The sequence below is a fragment of the Electrophorus electricus genome, chromosome 6, assembly GCF_041902795.1.
Source record: "Electrophorus electricus isolate QZ-2024a chromosome 6, ASM4190279v1, whole genome shotgun sequence".
In the NCBI taxonomy this organism is placed as follows: domain Eukaryota; kingdom Metazoa; phylum Chordata; class Actinopteri; order Gymnotiformes; family Gymnotidae; genus Electrophorus; species Electrophorus electricus.
Genome location: NC_137502.1, coordinates 24,186,962 through 24,198,220, shown reverse-complemented (window position 1 = coordinate 24,198,220; position 11,259 = coordinate 24,186,962). Strand labels below are relative to the sequence as shown.

General features: G+C 47.6%; 1 long non-coding RNA gene across 1 annotated transcript; it reads left to right on the top strand.

Annotated features, from left to right (window-relative positions):
- Positions 1–2,867: 2,867 nt before the first annotated feature.
- On the top strand, positions 2,868–10,902 carry LOC145658598 (uncharacterized). Its single transcript, XR_014124227.1, has 3 exons — positions 2,868–3,079; positions 4,178–4,307; positions 10,309–10,902. It is a non-coding gene; the product is annotated as an uncharacterized LOC145658598 (long non-coding RNA).
- Positions 10,903–11,259: the final 357 nt, after the last annotated feature.

Below are 11,259 nucleotides of genomic sequence, written 5' to 3'. Positions count from 1 at the left end.
ATAATAAAGACTGACCGATCCACTGCTTTCCCCTAACGCTCATCATTTTACTACACATATGACAGTAAAGCCATTCTAAGCCATTAAGCAGTACTGTTCATATTTAATTTCTTTAAAAAAAAAACTTAAAGGTGTTTACAGTGTCCTTCGGGGCACAGCATGGAGTTCGCTAATGGAAAAAAGAAAAGAAAGATCATTGATGCAAATCTTTCTGCTTCAGAGACATCACACACCATAGTCATCACAGCAGGGCAGCGTGCTCACTAGTTAGGCCAACAGTTTTTGGAAAAGCCATGAATCCTGAAAACTTTGATATCTGAATATTGATTTCTATTTATTTATTTGTTGTTTGTCTCGTGCCAGTTATGTTTAAGCACATATCCCACCTCCATGTGAAAGTGGACTGCCTCGTTCCTTTCCTTCCTTGTTTTGTTTTCTTATATTTTGTTTTGGTTTTTTTTTGTTTGTTTGTTTGTTTTGTTTTGTTTTTCTCTGCTCTGCTTCACATATTACCAGGCATGTCCTGGGCAGCGGGAGAATGAATCCCTGCGCACTCGCCTCTGCTCTCCACGCCCCAGCAGAAGATATTACAGGTGGAAGAGGACAGGCTCCTGCCAGCCAGACTCCTCTTTAGAGGAGGAGCAATAAACAAGCTGCTAGTGTCAGGGATGTCACGCGTCAACATTCTGAGATGACTGGTGTCAGACGTTTCTTACCGCGATGTTGTGTTCCCGGCCTTGCATAATGGAGGAAAGAGTGAATATATATAGTGGATTTACAATGCACCCCAGTTCACCGTGGTTTACATTATTTTCTTTATAGACGTGTGTTTGTGTGGTTATGGCCATGTGTGTGTGTGTGGTGGTGTGTTTGTGCATGTGTGTGTGTTTCACCGGGCTTGTGAACCAGGGTAGCAGGGAGTGCAAGGAATAGCTCAGCTGAATACCTGAATTTTAAGATCAGAAATGTATGGAGTAATAACCACAGCTACTCTGCCTAGCTACTTTTACCGGTCTCCATCCCGGGATGCTGGTATCTGACACATGTCTAGTGCGACCTCCAGCCGGGAGCTGCAGCACAGGGGCTGGCGGTCATTTAGTCCCGCCCCTCTCTGGGTGGAGCCACCGACGACTTCCTTCAGAAGCAGTAGATTAGGAGGCTTTTTTTGAGGACTTGTCACCACCCCTGGCCTCATCCAAAACACACACACACACACACAGACACACACATATGAAGTTATGTATTTGAGTGTCATGTGTAGAGCAGAAGTCTTAGTGAGGCTGCATCTAAGGGAGAGAGGCCCACATGTGCTCAGCTGTTTTGCAAGGTGATGATTCTCTGCTCCTCTGAGTTTGTCTGTGCTTTGATTGACAGGCTTGGACTGCAGCAGTCCAGTGAGCTGTGATGCCTGGATAACGGACTTCCCACCTGGACAGCATCCTGCCAAAACAGCTGCCAGAATTCACACCAACTCACTCACTCATGCCAGTCGAAAATCTGCTTAGTGCTCTCGTCTCCTCTCCTCTCCTCTCCTCTCCTCTCTTCTCCTCTCTTCTCCTCTCCTCTCCTCTCTTCTCCTCTCCTCTCCTCTCCTCTCCTTTTCTCTCTCATCCTTTTCATGCCTCTCCCCACCTCTCCCTCCCCATCTTGTCTTCCTTCTCTCCACTCCTCTGATTAATTTAACCTCTAGGTAAATTTCACAGTTCCTTGACCTTATGGACTGGGTCATTTTTTTTAGACCAGCCAAACTTTGCCTGATGTTTCCTCTCAGCATCAGATTTGAAAGCACAGATCTCTTTTGCACAGATCACTCCCAACTCCCTCACCTGCTAGTTGCCAGGTTACCCACCAGATGTTCATTCAGAGTGAAATATTCAGAGCTGTGTGAATTCTCTACTTTTACCAGATGAGGCTAAGGCAAAGGCACCCAAGCCTTTAAATGGCTGCATACATTTGTTGTGCGTTTCCATTTCAGTGAGTATTTGAATAATTAACTAATAAAATACCTAAGACAAGAATGCAAAAACATTCCAGACAGAAAATATGGTAAGAATATAGTTAAATGTCTGTAGTTTTGCTATAAAGCATTTAATTAACACACTACTCTCATTAACATACTACCACAAATATATTCTCACTGATATGATCCATCTAATATACTCTCACTGATATACTCCATCTAATATACTCTCAGATATACTGCCTCTAATATACTCTCACTGATATACTCCATCTAATATACTCTCAGATATACTGCCTCTAATATACTCTCACTGATATACTGCCTCTAATATACTCTCACTGATATACTCCATCTAATATACTCTCAGATATACTGCCTCTAATATACTCTCACTGATATACTGCCTCTAATATACTCTCACTGATATACTGCCTCTAATATACTCTCACTGATATACTCCATCTAATATACTCTCAGATATACTGCCTCTAATATACTCTCACTGATATACTCCATCTAATATACTCTCAGATATACTGCCTCTAATATACTCTCACTGATATACTGCCTCTAATATACTCTGACTGATATACTGCCTCTAATATACTCTCACTGATATACTGCCATGAATATACTCCTACTGATATACTCCATCTAATATACTCTTACTGATATAGTCCCTCTAATATACTCTCACTGATATATTGTCATGACTATACTCTCACTGATGTGTTCCCACTGATACACTCAGAGGTAGGTAGTAAAATGCTACGTTTATTCAGTTACATGTACCTCAGCACCCTTTTGAACAAACTGTACTTTTAAGAGTTGTTTTAAAAGAGGGTACTTTGTGCTCTTACTTGAGTACATTTGCGAGGTCAAAAATATACTTTTACCCCGTTATATCCCACAAGGTCCCTTCTGTTACATTTTAAAATTATTTTCACATTTTCCAAGGCCTGCCACAACCTGTGAAGTGTGGGAGGGTTGGTGAAATCCCTAAAGATGATCACCGAGTGTCGCCGCTTTGCTTCAGTAAGTCAGACAACTGGGCACTAGACCGGCACAACGGCACAGCGAACAGCCTCGGGATTCAAATGATTACATTTATGAAAGGTAGCTCGCAATATATCCTTTTCTAAAAGGCTCACATATCTGGGCATGAAATCGGTGCTCTCTCATAATGCGCTCTCATTATTAATATGAAACTAACAATGATGAGACAAAATGCGTAGCTAGGTACGCAGCTCTAAACTAAAGCAGCAGACAAAAATGCAGCAGCTGAACTGAACTCGTGGCGTGCAGGAATGCATGAACAATATTGAGGCATATTTTCAAGATTAGAAAGATTGTGAAGGTTTCAGTGTTCTAAAATTAAGGGTTGTTATTGATTTTATATATTCATATATATTTTTTGACCACATGCAGGCGCAGTTGTTAGCTAGGCAACATAGGATAACTAGCTATTTACCCGTTGGCTTAATCGCAATGTAAATATAACGACGTGACCTTGGGCAAGAACTCTGTATATTCCCACAGACTGTGCTAAACACAAAGTGTCTGACTTACTGAAGCAAAGCAGCGGCACTCTGTGATCATCTTTAGGGATCTCTTAAAAGTACAATTTGTTCAAAAGGGTGCTGAGGTACATGTAACTGAGTAAATGTGGCGTTTTACTACCCACTTCTGAGTGTATCAGTGGGAACACATCAGTGAGAGTATAGTCATGACAGTATATCAGTGAGAGTATATTAGAGGGAGTCTAATCACAAAGTGATTAGGTCCAAATATGTTTTCAGTTGTTGGGGGATTTTTTTGTTGTTGTTTTGTTTGTTTGTTTGATTGTTTTTTAAGAAAGTATTTTTTTTTAAGAAAGTATTTTCTTACTTTTCTTTAAGTTATAATTTAAATAACTACTTTTTACAGTATTTTTACTTGAGTACAGCTTTTGGCTACTCTACCCATCTCTGGACATACTCTCATTGATATACTGCCACTAATATACTCCCACAACAGATTTACAAGTCCATGTCAGTCATGTGGGAGCAGGGTGAGGCAGCCATGCTGGCTCACAGCCCATCTGAACAACAGAGGCAGGAAAATCGCCCAGGATCCGCTTTTAATCCTGGGTTCAAACCCTTCCACCTTTATTTGATCTAATAAACATGCCTTCCTGCATGCCAGAAACTGAATTCTCTTTCTATTATCTATCAGGGAACAGTGAACATCTGTGTCCACACGTATTTACCCTCGGAACCCGGCGCTGGCGGGCATTCAGGAAGCTCCGGCCGGGTCGGACGTGGTTTCTGACCTCATCTGGCTGGTGTGGAAGCAGGGGAACAAGGTGTGGTCAGAGTGCAGGAGGGGAGACTGCCTCTCCCCTGCCTCATCAACAGTGACACACTAATGCACAGGGAAATATGTTCCGTCCTATAGAAAAAAAAAATTTTTAATAAAACAAAACAACAACAAAAAGACATCCACATAATTTACTGCCCTCTGTTTCACAGGTGTATGCAATAATGATGCATCTCAGGTTTATCGAAAGCATCGCTTTTAATATGTCGGCACAAAAGAAATATTTGAGAGTAGCTGTGTGTGTGTTTGTGTGTGTGTATGCACACGTGTGTGGCGGATGGGGCCGCTGTCTGTGTTGTGCCTCAAAATGGAGCATTTAAACAATTTTGTCTGGGCATCTGTTGTCAGTCAAATGGGGTGTATTAAAGAGAAAAGGCTTTCAGAAAATTCACCCAGCATGAGAGAAGGCCTCCAGCCGACTGCCAACAGGACCTCGGTGGTTCTGTTTACACTCAGTAGACATGAGTAACATTAATATGCTCTCAGAGCTACTGGAGGTGCAGTTTTAATTAATATTTATCATTGACAGGCTTTTGGTTGGCAGTGAAGTAAGCATCTCTCTCTCTCTCTCTCTCTCTCTCTCTCTCTCTCTCTCTCTCTCTCTCATTCTTTCCATCTTCAAAATGTTGCCCTCTAATTAAAAGATTCCTCACTTGTGTCTGAGTATCTGAGAGCAGAAGACGGCTAATGTGCACATTCATGTCTGTCAGTGACCCAGCGTGCCTCTGCAGTTTACACTCTTTCCATATTTTTTGGCCTCTAGATCCAAAATGCTTTCTCAGTCAAATGCATAGTGGTCATGTGAGCTGCCACAGGGTCAGAGCTAGGGAGGCGGGGCTAGGGAGGTGGGGCTAGGGAGGCGGGGCTAGGGAGATTTGACTAAAAAGGTGGGGCGAGAAAGGTGGGGCTTGGGAGGCAGGGATAGGAAAATGAGGCTAGGTAGACTGGACTGTGGAGGACTGCGAGCACAGCTTAGTGGAGAAAGAAAGAGAAAATAAGGCCAAAGTATGGATTTGCTGGATTTACAGAGCAGACACTGGAATGGTTTGTATGTGCATCTCTATGTTTGATTGTGTGTGCGTGTGTGTGTGTGTGTGTGTGTGTGTGCGTGTGTGTGCGTGTGCGTGTGCGCGTGGCTCACAAGAAGGTGGCAAAAACCTTTTCAGAGCTAAAGAGAGATCCGTGACAGGCATGTGCCCATGTACACGGGTCAGTGTTTTGATTCCCCAGCCAGCCAGGAGCATGGGTAAGACGTTGTGCACGTTTCATCTGTGGAGCTCTGCCTCTCCCTGCCGAGGCTCCAAGGAAACAGCTTTCACAGGGGCCGGTATACACTCCCCCCACCCACCCACCCACTAGCTCACCCCCTTCTCTGGACGTGCTATCTGAGCTCCAGAATCTCATGGAGGACCGCACCACCACCCCCTGCCCAGCTGTGTCCAAAATCTGCTTAGCTAACTGACAGCTCAAGAGAGCAGCAGGCAGGGGGAGTGGCACTGCGGATGCAGTTAAACTCGGCGTGACACTCTAGCCGGCCCCTTGTGTGGCACTCCAACTGGCCCCCTGTGTGGCACTCCAACTGGCCCCCTGTGTGGCACTCCAACTGGCCCCTTGTGTGACACTCCAGCCAGCCCCCTGTGTGGCACTCCAACTGGCCCCCTGTGTGGCACTCCAACTGGCCCCCTGTGTGACACTCCAGCCTGGCACTCTGTCCAGTGATTTTAGGTGCAATTTCACGTTGCGCATTTATTTGGTGCCGGGCCATAATCACAAAACTGCTAAGTGCATTTTAAATAGTTGTATAATGGATGTGGTCACCAGGCACAGGTGCTGCTGTATGTAGCACTTAACTTAATGCAGGTGGTTGGGGTTATGATGCGAGGTGGGGTCAGTCGTGTAAACGAGGTAACGATGGGAGAGAAAGGAAAGACTAAACGAACTTGAACTTGAACTTGAACTAAACTCAGGTTTAAACCTTTGTCCCTGAGCAATGAAGTGTGTTTTCTAACGCAGAGGGTGGAGGCAGGGAGAAGTCTGCGCTAAAGAGGGTGGAGGCAGGGAGAGGAGTGTGCTAGAGAAGGTGGAGGTGGAGAGAGGAGTGTGCTAGAGAGGGTGGAGGTGGGGAGAGGAGTGCGCTAGAGAGGGTGGAGGTGGAGAGAGGAGTGTGCTAGAGAGGGTGGAGGTGGGGAGAGGAGTGCGCTAGAGAGGGTGGAGGTCGATAGAGGAGTGCGCTAGAGAGGGTGGAGGCGGGGAGAGGAGTGGGCTAGAGAGGGTGGAGGTGGATAGAGGAGTGCGCTAGAGAGGGTGGAGGCGGGGAGAGGAGTGGGCTAGAGAGGGTGGAGGTGGAGAGAGGAGTGTGCTAGAGAGGGTGGGGAGAGGAGTGCGCTAGAGAGGGTGGAGGTGGATAGAGGAGTGCGCTAGAGAGGGTGGAGGTGGAGAGGAGTGGGCTAGAGAGGGTGGAGGTGGAGAGAGGAGTGTGCTAGAGAGGGTGTGGTGGGGAGAGGAGTGTGCTAGAGAGGGTGGAGGTGGGTAGAGGAGTGCGCTAGAGAGGGTGGAGGTGGAGAGAGGAGTGCGCTAGAGAGGGTGGAGGTGGAGAGAGGAGTGCTAGAGAGGGTGGAGGTGGGGAGAGGAGTGCGCTAGAGAGGGTGGAGGTGGGGAGATGAGTGCGCTAGAGAGGGTGGAGGTGGGGAGAGGAGTGAGCTGGACAGGGTGGATGTGGGGAGAGGAGTGTGCTAGAGATGGTGGAGGTGGGGAGAGGAGTGCACCAGAGAGGGTGGAGGTGGATAGAGGAGTGCGCCAGAGAGGGTGGAGATGGAGAGAGGAGTGCTAGAGAGGGTGGAGGTGGGGAGATGAGTGTAGAGAGGGTGGAGGTGGGGAGAGAAGTGTGCTAGAGAGGGTGGAGGTGGGGAGATGAGTGCGCTAGAGAGGGTGGAGGTGGGGAGAGAAGTGCGCTAGAGAGGGTGGAGGTGGATAGAGGAGTGTGCCAGAGAGGGTGGAGATGGAGAGAGGAGTGCTAGAGAGGGTGGAGGTGGGGAGATGAGTGTAGAGAGGGTGGAGGTGGGGAGAGAAGTGTGCTAGAGAGGGTGGAGGTGGGGAGATGAGTGCGCTAGAGAGGGTGGAGGTGGGGAGATGAGTGCGCTAGAGAGGGTGGAGGTGGGGAGAGAAGTGTGCTAGAGAGGGTGGAGGTGGGGAGATGAGTGCGCTAGAGAGGGTGGAGGTGGGGAGAGAAGTGTGCTAGAGAGGGTGGAGGTGGGGAGATGAGTGCGCTAGAGAGGGCAAGGATGATAAATAAGTCCTTCATCTGGTAGCTGCCCGGGTGTGGCAGGACCCTATAGGGAATGAGGAGCCTGTCTGAGCACAGAGCCATGAGCCATGAGTGTGGACAACATGAAGGCATGATTAGGGAGAAAGAGAAAGAGGAAAGAGAGGAAAAAGAAAGATTGGAGAGAGGGAGGAAGTGAGATAGGGAGCGAAAGAGAGAAATGGACTGAGGGACAGAAAGAGAATGGGAAAGGGAGAGAGAGAGAATGAGCGAGGAAGTGAAGGGGTTGCACCCGCTACACCACCCACCTTCACTGACAACACAACAACTCTCTCCAAGGAGGTACTCTGTTAGTGAGAGGAAATGAATTCCTCAGAGAGAAGCACAGACACAGAAAAGAGCGGGTAAGTGAGTGAGAGAGAGAGGGAGAGAGAGAGAGCGAGAGAAAGGGAGGGAGAGAGAGAGAGAGAAAGGCAGGGAGAGAGAGAGAGAGAGAAAGGCAGAGAGAGAAAGGCAGAGAGAGAGAGAGAGCGAGAGAGAGAGAAAGGGAGAGAGAGAGAGAGAGAGAGAACGATATTTGATTTTAATGATGAATGCACAAAGCTTTCCTGAACAGGTCTCCTTTCACCTCACCTCACCCCTGTGTGTGTGTGTATATTAATGTGTTAGCATGCATGTGTATATGTTCACGTGGCATGCAGCTCCTCACACTGCAACGCTTTCTAACGCGAAAACACACTGCAATTTTTTTTTCCCCGCGTGTTAAAACGGCAGCTCGTAATGAGATGTCTAATTAACTCGTCTGCTTTAATGTGTTTTACAAAGAAGGCCCACAGAAGCCCCCGCCACAGCACTTTTAATAAACTGTTTGTGGAAACTTTGCACCTTGGCAGTCTGATAAAGTTTCGGTGCATGATGGGGGCTAAATTATGGTCTCCTTCTCAGTATCGACTTTTCTGCACATGGCCTTTTCCTCCCTACCCCTCTTTCCCAACAGAGAGAGAAGAGGGGGGAAATACATTATTGATGTGGGTGCATTTGTTGTTGCTGGGGCCTCCGGTTGGTCACAATAGGCAGGCATAACGCTTGCAAGCTCGCATGCGTGCACACAGCGGGCAGGTATGGCATAGCACATCATGTCCTTGGGTCAAGGCCAGCCTAAAGCCAGAGAACTTTCCAGAGATGAGGAGAGGAATGAGGGGGAGGGTCCGAACAGATCCGTTTTTGGACTAGTCATCCGAGCTCCTGCCCTGCCGGAAAGCCAAAGCACGGGATGCGGTTCCAGGAAGCTGATCCCGGCCCCGTGGGGCCCTTACATTGCAGGCGTGGAGCTCTCGGCGCAGGGGCCTTATGCAGCCACCCTCTCAGAGCCAGCCAAATCCTGCATGTGCGAGGACCCCTCTGTTGCCACATATTGACTGGGCACTACTGAAGAAGGTCGCCTAAGGCAAGATTTAGCAAAAGACCAGATTCTGTTTTGTTTTTGCGATCTATTCTGCAGGCCATGTTCCAAAAAAGACCTACTCTTATTCTTCAGCTCTATCCTCAAAACACTCAAGGCATGTGAGAACATCTCAGTGGCTTTTAAGCAAAAAATGTCCATCCGTCTTCCTTGCGAAGGGCATGGTAAACGTTCTTCTGATGGAACGTTTCACAAACCAGAAAGGACAGGTTGTAAAGTGATGCACCCACACTCGGGGATTGTCCTGCTTTTCTCTCTCTGTGCTTCTTACAATCCCCTCTGCCCCCCACGCCTCTTCCTGGTATCCAACCCCCAGTCACACTGGGCCTCTGAAAGAGCAGGAATCAGAAGAAGGAACTTCCATCTAAAGGATATTTGGTTCGGGCCATTTTGAAAGTCCTGCACTCTCATGTCTTCCAGTGTCCAGCTCTTCAGTAACTTGTTACCCTCATGGCTGGACGTCCCATGTTGTCCAGCGTCATCTCTGCTGGACAGACCGTGTGGGGTGTGGCTTCCGAGGTCTTGCTCTCCCTCTGTGGTACCAATGCCACCCCTCACTCCCAGCAGCTCCAAAGCCTTGCTGTCTGCCTTTCTTGCTCTTGATCAGGGCAGCGTGTTCGCCTGAGCCACTGAGCACTGCTTCATCCCTGCTGCTTCATCCCTGCTGCTTCATCCCTGCTGCTTCATCTCTGTTGCTTCATCCCTGCTGCTTCATCTCTGCTGCTTCATCCCTGCTGCTTCATCCCTGCTGCTACATCCCTGCTGCTTCATCCCTGCTGCTTCATCTCTGTTGCTTCATCTCTGCTGCTTCATCCCTGCTGCTTCATCCCTGCTGCTACATCCCTGCTGCTTCATCCCTGCTGCTACATCTGTTGCTTCATCCCTGCTGCTTCATCCCTGCTGCTTCATCCCTGCTGCTACATCCCTGCTGCCTCATCCCTGCTGCTTCATCTGTTGCTTCATCCCTGCTGCTTCATCCCTGCTGCTACATCCCTGCTGCCTCATCCCTGCTGCTTCATCTCTGTTGCTTCATCCCTGTTGTTTCATCCCTGCTGCCTTATCCCTGCTGCTTCATCCCCACTCCTTTTCCAAGACACAAGTGGCCTGGCACATGGCCAGACGCCCACTGGCCGCTCTCTCTCTTTCTTTCTCTCTCTCTTTTCTTGCTCCCTTTCCCTTACTATGTCACTTGCCCACCATTTCTATTTACTTCATCTCTTTCTCTCTCTCCCTCTTTCTCCTTCTCCGTCTGTCCACCTCCAGACGCCAGCCTGTGGACCGGCACAGACATCAGCAGCCACTGCCTCAAAGGGACGACTCAAAGTGGGGATGGTGCCCGGGAGACAAGCCTTGTCTGGGGCGTGAGAGAAGCCCAGGATAATGAGAGTCACGGTGGAGAATCTAGAGGGGCTTGGGGTGGAGGCAGGGCAGCCCAATCGCTACTGTGGAAATGAGAAAACAAAGGGAATAGAAGAAGAAGAAGAAGATGATGATGATGATGATGGTGGTGGTGGACAGTTGGACGCAAGGCCAACGTTGAAACGTTGTTAGTTTTTGTTGTCATTGTTTTTATCTGACCTTTTATCATGACTAATATTAACTTACTATTAGCATTTCAGCGAATTCAGATCTTAAGGCAGAATATTTACTTTTTAAAGCTAAAATATCGTTTTTTACAGTGTGATAAGTCTCTTATAATCTTGTTCTTGTTTGGCCTGTACTTTAAAAATAAGTGATACAGTATCTCTACTTGATAAGATCTATATGGCTTTTCTAAAATAAATACTAGTATGATGCTATGTAACCTGCTGCATGTTAAATGACACATTTTATCAACTATATTAAACCTGCAGAACGTTCTATGCAATTAAATATAAAAGATCTGTTTGTTAATTTCTCCTATTTGTAAATAAGGTGGAGGATGTACGAGTGCAGGCAGAAGTGAGACGGTTCACGCTGTTCGGAGAAGTTCACCGGCGAGGTTTGTTTTTCCCGGAGCTCGATGAGACTGCTGTTTACCTGCCTCCCTGCTCTCAAGGCCGGGAGATTAGGCCACGGGTCTGTGGGAGGAAATCAATTAAGCCAACACACATTCACGATCGATAAACAGCAAAGCTACCAGTAAAATTTCTCCCCTATTGTCAAAAAGCCAACCCCGCCCTTTACCCCCTGGCCCTGCTCGCAAATCTCCCGACCTTCTGGAAATACGGACCT